General features: G+C 34.5%; 1 protein-coding gene across 1 annotated transcript in view; it reads right to left on the bottom strand.

The window, feature by feature from the left end:
* Nucleotides 1-5,208: 5,208 nt before the first annotated feature.
* Nucleotides 5,209-9,577, bottom strand: part of EMCN (endomucin) — a 163,404-nt gene continuing 159,035 nt past the window's right edge. Inside the window, exon 12 of the mRNA XM_079153853.1 lies at nucleotides 5,209-8,987. The gene's annotated coding sequence lies outside the window, so the exon portion shown is untranslated. The remainder of the gene's footprint in view (nucleotides 8,988-9,577) is intronic.

Below are 9,577 nucleotides of genomic sequence, written 5' to 3'. Positions count from 1 at the left end.
TAAAACCAGCCTCTTGTAGCACACTCCACAGACAGTGGTTCTGAACCCAGCAGAGTGGATTTTACTGCAAAGCCAGAGGAAACCTCACTGGTGCTTCTTCCAAAACCATCAAATCATCTAAGCTGTTTGAAGTAATTAGACACTGACATTGCAACATGAATGGCAATGCAGTGGCTGGTAGTTTTTGTTTATAATGCTCTCATTTGTTTTAGTTTTGGTTCCAAGACAAATACTGTAAGTCCTGCATGGTGCTTACCCTTAAAATTTAAATGAAGAAAGCATTATTATATTATATTGCAACATGGCAAAAGTCCCTTTTATAATATATTACCAGTACATCAAAGAACCCTTGCTCTTTATCTCTTTATTGTAACACACACACACACACACACACACACACACACGGTTTTGGCTAATATCTGGGTATATAGACATCCACAACACCCGAAATTGGAGAAGACCAATGAAAGCATGACCCTAAATTTGGATGAACAGGTGGGTTTTATAATTGAAAACAATTGCAAACATTATCCTGTATTAAGTGTGCTTAAATCAAAGAGATTGTTTTTTACCTTTAGTCAATAAAATGAACATTTTCTAGATATTAAAAAAAATCCATAATTTTAAAAATGCTTTCTCATCCTTATTTTCTTATTGTCTTCCTCTTCACACCCTGAGATATCAGTGATATTCAGAGTACCTAATCCAAAGTGTGGCAAAGGGCTTCGATTTATCAGAACACATACTTCCACTTTTGCCAGGTGTGTATCCGTTTAGGTGCTGTGTCCTGAAGAAGTCTGAGGGTCTCAGGGGAGTGACCAGGAGGGCATCGGGCAGGGAATGGGCTTATGTGTTGCTAAATAACTATGGATGCATTTCTGTACTATTCTGTATGGAAGCATTTAAATGTTTTAACAGCTTTCCAAACAAATGTTAACATGTTAAAATTCACTTATATTCATAGGTGGTACTAGAATCATTATGCTTAAAAATTTAAATGGATCTAGGCTAGTGGTACAATAGAAGGTTTTGGAAAATTTTCCAGTTATTTGAGAAGAAACTCAGGCTTACCAACTAATCTTGAATATAGGTTTTCCTAGTCGCTGATAATACTAAGGAAGGGAATGTTGATATTTGATATGTCCTCAATATTTATAACCTCATTTAATTATCTCAGTAACACTGTAGAAATGTACTAGTTTGCTAGGGCTACTATTAACAAAGTACCACAGAGGGCATAGCTTAAACAATAGAAATTTATTTCCTCAAAATCTAAGATTGAGGAGTTAGTAGGTTGGTTTCATTCTGAGGCCTGTTTTTTCCCTTGGCTTCCTTTTTACCCATGTCTATACACGGTCTTCTCCCTCTCCCTCTCCCTCTCTCTCTCCCCCACCCCCTCTCTCTGTCTCTCTCTGTGTGTTCATTCTACTCTTCTCATCTTATAATGACACTAGTGATACTGGGTTGGCTCACACCCCAATGACCTCGTTTACTCTTAATAACATTTTCAAACTTCCAATCTCCAATACAAACACATTCTGGGGTACTAGGAGGTAGAACTTGTTTTTTTTTTTTTTTTTTTTGTAGGGCTTTAATACACAGATTTTGGAGGCAACAGTTCAGCCTGTAAAAGAAAATCAGCAATCTGACTCCCCTTCTTAAGTGTTTGACATTTTAAAGTCAATTATATATACATATTTAATAAAATACATCCATTTTAAATGCATAACTTGAGTTTTGGCAAGTGTGTATATAAACGTGTATACCCATGTAACCAACACCAATATCAAACTACAGAATATCATCATCCCCTACAGTCCTCTGTGCTTCTTCCCTGATAATTTCCTTCAATCCTGGGCTCCAGGTAGCCACTCATCTGATTTCTAATATTTCATGTAATGGAGTTATGAAACATTTATTCTAATCTCTCTGACTTTTCTGTGAATAAGGCATAATGTTTTTGAAACTCCTTCATTTTGGGGGTTATATCAATTGTTTGTTTCATTTTATCGTTTATAGATTTTCACCACTGCAACTAGAGCTTCTATGAATATGTTTTTATTTCTTTTAGATAAATTCCTATAGTAGGAATGATGTACATATGAGAGGTATCTGCTTAACTAAAAAAAAAAAAATCCTACAAAATTGTTTTCTAAATGATCATGAGTTTGTATTACTATTAGAAATGTATGAAAGTTCTAGTTTCTCCATATTCCCACCAATGCTTGCTATACTGTCCTTTATAATTTTGACCATTTTTGTAGTAGTGTTTTTCATTGTTGTTTGAAAATTACATCCTTCTGAAGAATAAATGATAGAACTGTTGTTTCAAGTGAACTTAAAGTGTCAATGGTTTTGGCAAATCATACACCTTGTTTTGTAAATTGTTCAGATATTTCCCGTTTTTCAGTGAACCAATTTCTTAAGTTTCATCAAATGCACATTCTAGATCCAAGTCATTTGTCAGACATACTTATTGTAAACAATTTCATCTATTCTTTGGACTTGCATTTTCAATTTATTAGTCATCATTTGAACACCAGAAGATCTTAGTTATTTTAAAAATGTGTTTGTTAAGATTTTAGTTTTGATAAAGTTTTAATCATTATTTTGTCTTTAGTTTTGGTATTTTGTGTCCTATCTAGGAAATCTTTACTGCCTCATAAGAAGGCAAATGTTACAGATCTGGAGTTCATGTTAAGGTTTATGATATATTTTGAGTTACTTTTGTGTTTAGTGTTAAGTGTTGAGGTTTTTTTTCTCTTCTGCACATGGCTATCTAACTGTACTAGGGTCATTTGTTGGAAGGACTCTCTTCTGCATTGAATTCTATGGCTCCTTTGTAAAGAAATAAATCAGCCATATATGGGGATGATTATGGGGAAAGGACTTATTTGTTTATTTCTGGAATCTCTTTTTTTCCAGATTATGACTCTTTTTTGAAAATCAGTATCATGCTCTATTAATTTAGATTTATAGTGAGTCTGTAAATATGGCAGTGTGAATCCTCCAACTTCCTGCTTTTTGTTTATAAATTACCTATTCAAAATATTGTGCATTTCCACATAAATGCATAAGGTTTAGAAAATCTTATTGATTTCTACAAAAAGGAATACTGAATGTGAATTGGGATCTAAATGAAAACTTAGATCAGTTTAAGAGTACATCTTAGCAATATTGACTCCTTTAATCCTTGATCTACTGTTCTTTATTTTCTCAGAAGTTGAACAGTTTTAAGTGAGCAAGGAGTGAGCATATTTATAAAATTTGTGCCTAAGTACTTTATATTTATTGAAATTATTCTAGGAAATATTCTTTAGTTTCAAGTTCTGGTTTTTTCTTAATGGTAAAAGTTATCAGTTGACTTTGTATTTTGGCTTCTATCCTACAACTATAATACATTCACATATTAATTCAAGGAGATTTTTTTGTTGAGTTTAAAAACTATGTGCCTGATTCTTTCAATTTTCTTTTCAGGCTGCATGTCCTTTTTTCTTGTATTATTGCATTGGCTAGAACACCCCTGTACCCCAAGAACAATGCTGAATGCAAGAGGTAAGAACATATATGCTCACTGTGTTTCTGATTTAAGGGGAAACAATTTAAATTTTTACATTTATGTAAGAGTTAGCTTTAGGGTTTTCATAAACACACCTTATCAGGTTAAGAAAGTTGATTTTAGTTATAGTGTGATAAGAGATTTTTATCATAAGTGAATAATGAATTTATTCAAATGTATAGTCTATATTTTTTTAGATAAGCATAACATTTCCTCCTTTATTCTGCTAATATGTTGATGACTGATGTTCAAATCCTAGATGATCTGAATTCCTGGAATTGATCTCACTTATTATTTTTTATTTTTTTATTTTATTTTATTTTTATTTTTTTATTTTTTAAAATTTGCTATTTTTGCCTTGCTAATACTTAGTTAATGATTTGGGTGTCTATGTTCATGAGGATTATTTGCCTATAGGCAATTTTTTTTTTCTTTTCCTTTTTTAAATGTCTGTGATTAGTTTTGTTATCAAGGTATTAGTTGTGAAATGTCCGATTGTTTTTTGTCATTTCTGAGTCTATCTTTATTGACTAATTTTTTAATGGTTCTGGTTCACAACTTATTTCTTTGGGAGCATGATGTAATTTAGATTAGATGATGCTATTTGGACTTTCATGTTGTTGAGGTGCTATGTTGTATTTTGTCTTTATAAAAGATTGTCAGACTTGGTTCTGGAAGGCCATTAAATGCTTAGTAGATTAGCTTAATTCTTTCAAGACTTGCATTTAGGCTGGGTTGTGGCTTATTTAGAGTCTTTACTTCAGCCATATTTTAACACTACTAAAGGTGTGACCATTCTGGGGTCATTCATCAAGATAAACCATAAAGATTTTCAATTTCAAATCTTGAATATTTTTGCTCTGTAAGAGGTCTAGAAATTCACCAATCATTCTTTCCTAGTTATTTGTCTGGCCTCATGAAGTTTTACCATAGTGTAGTCATAGCTTACTCTCCCATTATTAACAGATATAGTTTCCTATATGCAGATTTTTTTGGAAGCCTTTCTCTGGGCTCCCCAAATTCCAGGCCCTTGAGCCCACTTATTCCAACCACGGCTCAGAGTGACTATTAGGTTCTTGTTAGGAACCATCCTCAATGCAGCTGGTTTGGACTATGCCAAAGTCAGGGATTTGAAAGGTCCATCTTTTTTTTGTTTCTCTATGCTCATGAATCCTAGCTTAGCCCTACCTGTTGTCCACTGTCAGAAATAGTTGTTCTGTTTTCTTATTTGTTATTAGGGCTATGATAATTCTGTTCCCTGTTTTTAATTGTGACCAGAAGCTTTATGCTTTCACTCCTTCCTCTATATAAGCGAACTGCAGCTAGAAAGACTAATTAATATAGTGATGAAGACCAGGGATTGGGAAACTGGGGAATAGGTTGGAACCTAAATTTTTTTCTGTTTACTTAATTAAGGATCTGTGTCAATTTTCACATTTTTAAGTGGAGATGCTGCTCATATAATATTAGAAATTATTTCTTGCTATTATTACGATGAACAGAAATTGTAATGGTGAAGTTTCTAGCACAGTACTTGGTACGTAGGGAATACTGGATTGGTGTCAGTGAACTAGAGACATTTCTCTTTGTTACTTTGGTAGAAACTTTCTTCCTTTTTTTTAAGACAGTATGATTTACAACATTCAAAATAGTCTTATATTTGTATTTATTTCTAAATGTCAAAGAAGTCCTTAGCAACCTCCAAATTATTAAAACATCCCCGGAACACCAACAAAACATCTTGACTTTGGTAGAATTTCTGACTTCAAGTTAAGGAATCTAATATTGATGAAGGGATGAATGCTTTTTCATTATTTATCAAAACAGTTTTTCCTTTAAAAGGTATCATAGAGCAGAGAACAGGCATATGCAAGCCTACAGGACACATCTTCTGAAAGCAAGGACAAAGTATACTGATTTAGTGGAATATAAAATGTTCTGTTGGCCTTCTGGGGAGTTTTAAAGAAAAGTTCAGTGGAGAATCCACACCAAATTCTCAGTTCAAAGCAACTAATATGGGCTCGATTAATCACAATTATGGAGATCTTTAATACCAACACTGCTATGATTAGGATCCAGAGTATCCCCCAAAGATTCATGTGTTAGAAGGTTGGTCTGGAAATGATAACTTGAAGTGAAGGGCCCACTGGGAGGTCTTGGGATCCCTGGGGGTGGACTTTGAAGAGGTCTGTGGGACTCTAGGCTCTTGTCTTTCTCTAGCTTCCTAGCCATGAAGGGAGTGATTTTGCTCCACCATGATGTGCTGCCTTGCCACAGGCCCAAAAGCAATGGTACCAGTTGACCATAGGCTGGAACCTTCAAAACTATTACCCAAAATAGCCTTTTCTCTTTATAAGTTGATTTATCTCAGGTATTTGTTATGGTGACAAGTACTAATAAACAGTTTCATAATCTTGAGACAACAGTAGTCCCTCCACACCATGGGGAATTAGTTTCAGGATCCTGCATAGGTACCAACATCTATGGAGCTCAGGTCTTTAATAAAATTATATAGTTTTTGCATACAACCTACACATGTCCTCCCACATACTTTAAGTCAACTCCAGATTACCGATGATTTCTAATACAATGTAAATGTTGTATAGTTATTATACCATATATTTAGTAAATAGTGACAAAAGAATCTGTACATATTCAGTACAGACACAATTTTCTTTTTCCAATTATTTCTTATATGAGATTGGTCAAATCAGTAGATACTAGAACCTGGTGAAATAGAAAACTGATTGTATAGTTACTCAAAATACAACTTTTAAAATAAACTTTGTTTTCATTTTAGAGACCAGAAAGATATTTTTCATTGTTGTTTTTAGTTTGTTTCTTTTTTTTTTTTTTTTTTTTTTGGTACTGGGGATTAAACCCAGGATTGCACATGCTAGGCATATGCTCTACCACTGAGCTACATCCCTGGCTCAAAGCCTCATCAAAACTTAATGACAATAAATAATCTCAATTGAGAAGAATCAGACAAAGTTAGTGTGTTTGTTGTTGAAGTATCAAAGTTTCAACTATGTCCTAAGTTGGTCCTTGTAAACTTAAATGTGGCACATAGACAAGAAATAGAACAGATTTGTCAGCCATATGTAATGGAATATTTCAGCTCAGCAAGGGGAATTTAGAAGTCTTTCTCTGCTGGCTGATCATAGCTTGTGTGTCAGCCAACATCCACTTATTCTCAGATGACAACACTGCCAGTTAATTAGCTCTTGTTTATGTTCAGACTATTGGTAGACTTAAATTATATTCACATTGTCATGCAGAACAACCACATAGAAAGTCTTGCCTTTGATCTAAATACATATTTTCCTTTGCTGCAGTGACATTTGAACTGTATATCAGATTAAAAAGCTCACAATAAGTCAGGCATTAAAAGTAGATCATCTAATTTGAAAAAAAGTCTAATGACAATTTTGACCAGCAAACAAAATATCCTATCTCAATAGAAGTTTAAGTGGGTTTATAAAATTGCCAAAATCTGAGAATATCTTTGAGAATGATGTTACAAAATTCCATGCATATCTCCCTAAATTCTTCAATCCTGTCACTTTGACCTTTTTCAAGACTTACTGCTTTAGTTAATATCAAGTATTTTCATTATGTACAGTTCTTGAACTGGGATGAATTTAATTCTTTCAAGACCATTAAAAAGCTTTCCCTCTTCCTGATTCTGGTAAACATTTTCTAACAATGGTCATGAAAGTTAGAGAAAATGGTTTTTTCTAGAAGTCAGCTCACTTGTGGTACTTTAAACTGTGAAAGAGAAGGATTCTGTGTAAGACATTCTGTGTGACAGGCTTTTGCTGGGGAGCTCACTGGAGTGGTCTATGGACATTGGGCTATTTTCCATATGAAGACAAACACTCCCTGATTGTGAAGTCTCTAAATGTTTCACTCCTTTAGAGACTCCTAAATTAGAATTAATCGTGCACAAGGCAGCCCAAAGTAAAAGCACATGCAGTGGAGATCTTTCCTCTTTTCCTTCTCCTCTTATTTTCTAGTTTCCATCCTTCTCACAGAAACATAAAGGGACATTCACCAGAAATATAGATGTGCTTGCCTGGTGTCCTTGACTGGAAATAGTCCAAACATCAGGAAGCTAAAATCAAGATGATTATACAACCCCTAAAATACAAAGTTTTAAAATACATTGCAACAAAGGAAAATTTTAAAGGCAGTTTTATACCTGGCATTCCATCTTACTCTCAGATCATTAGATAATTTAGCATTGACATCAGCTTAAGAAATCATGGAAGTTAAAGAGCTGACAACTGCAGCTTGTTAGTGCCAAAGCTTTCCACCGAACCTCATCCAACTTGACATTTTGATCTGATGTGTCCAGGAAATGGTCAAGGTCGATCAGTCAGCTTTCAACAGAAGGGTTTGCTCCTGATGGGGAGGCAGCTAAAGTCATACAGGATTTTGAGGAAAGTGATACACTGAAAAATAATATCCCAATTATGTATTTATGTGGTGGCTTTCTACAAAGCAGAGTTTTCGCAATGAGTGCAGAATAAATCATTACATTTGTAAAAGAAATAAAAAATACACAAATGTTATCAACTAAATAGATAAATGAAAAATATCTTGATCCTGTTATTTCTAATGAATGCAGGACAGAGTGTCATAAATGCCCTTACATCCTTGTCCCATAGTGTGAATTCAATTAGAAAGATAAAAGAAGTGGAAAACTGCTGGTCTCCCAAACAGGGTCTGACACATGAATTCGCTGTCCTTTCCTCAGGTTATTATAGATGCCTTTCTGAAATTCTAATGAGTTCTCCTATTAAAGAAATCAATCCAAAAATATTCATAATTATGGGAGGACAATATCATTACCATTTTCACAGTCACATTTATTTTTTTTGTATGTTGATTTACAGTAATTATTTATTAAAAGTAACACATTAAAATATGAATAAAATACCTATCTGTACAACTTGGCATGGTATGATTTCTACTTAATATTCAATACCAAACTTGCAAATTTTCCCTGCATTAATATAGTAGAAAACAATAAATACAAACACTAAGTAATATAAGAACATTAAAAAAGTAGGAAAGTTTCCATGAATAAAAACTATCACCCCTGGAAACTTTAAATTCCAGGGAAGGACATGTCCTCAGGGAGCCAACGGCCTGGGCTGCCAGGTTCACTGCTTACAAAGGCCCCTCCTAAATTTTGCTGTCCTAGGAATGTCTTATAAATAGAAAGAATATGCTTGTCTACATCTCAAAGGATAGGAGAGGCCCAGAATTCTTGATTCTATCAAATTATTGCATGCCATCCTACATGATTTTGCTAGGACAGGCAACTGGTGCAGACTGGAGAGCAAGACTGAAGGTGAGGAGTGATTCTGCAGGACTTTCTTCTTTTCCATCTCTGGAGCATAGAAGCTGAAGATTAAGCCTATGGATAAGAACAACAACACAAGCTCAGATTCCAACATAGCAAAGTAGAAATAATGATGGCAGTGAAGAACATATCTTGATAAGAAATGTTCGTGAATAGCTGAATTTTCCACACACAGTAAGGTTAGTAAGGTTACTTGAATGTCTCACAGGTACTTCAAGTTTAACTTTCTTAATGCAAAACGACTCTATTGTCCCCCATCTCTGTTTCCTTCTATGTCACAATCCCAATCTTTGCTGTTACCTCCATGATTCATCCAGGATGATGTGCGCATTGTCCATAGTCTAATTCTTCCTCATTCTTCACTGCCCAGATCCAATCCCTCACCACATCTTGATATTTTTATCTTCCAGGCAGTTCTCTATTTTTTTCTGCCTCTTCATCTCCATCCCTCCTACAGTTGCAGCCCTGGTTCAAGTCCTTGTCATTTTCCAGTGGAATATTGCAATAACCTTTGACTTTTCTGCTTCCACTCTAGTGCCTCTTGAATTAGTAGACGTCCACACCAAGTAGTGGTGAATCTCAAGCGCAAATGTCATTATACTCCTCTTCTGAATAAAGTCTACCCCCTATCACTAAGGGGATGC

Source organism: Sciurus vulgaris, assembly GCF_902686455.1.
Source record: "Sciurus vulgaris genome assembly, chromosome: 9".
Classification (NCBI taxonomy): Eukaryota; Metazoa; Chordata; class Mammalia; order Rodentia; family Sciuridae; genus Sciurus; species Sciurus vulgaris.
Note: the sequence above shows the minus strand (reverse complement) of the source record. Positions and strands in the feature narration are given on the sequence as shown.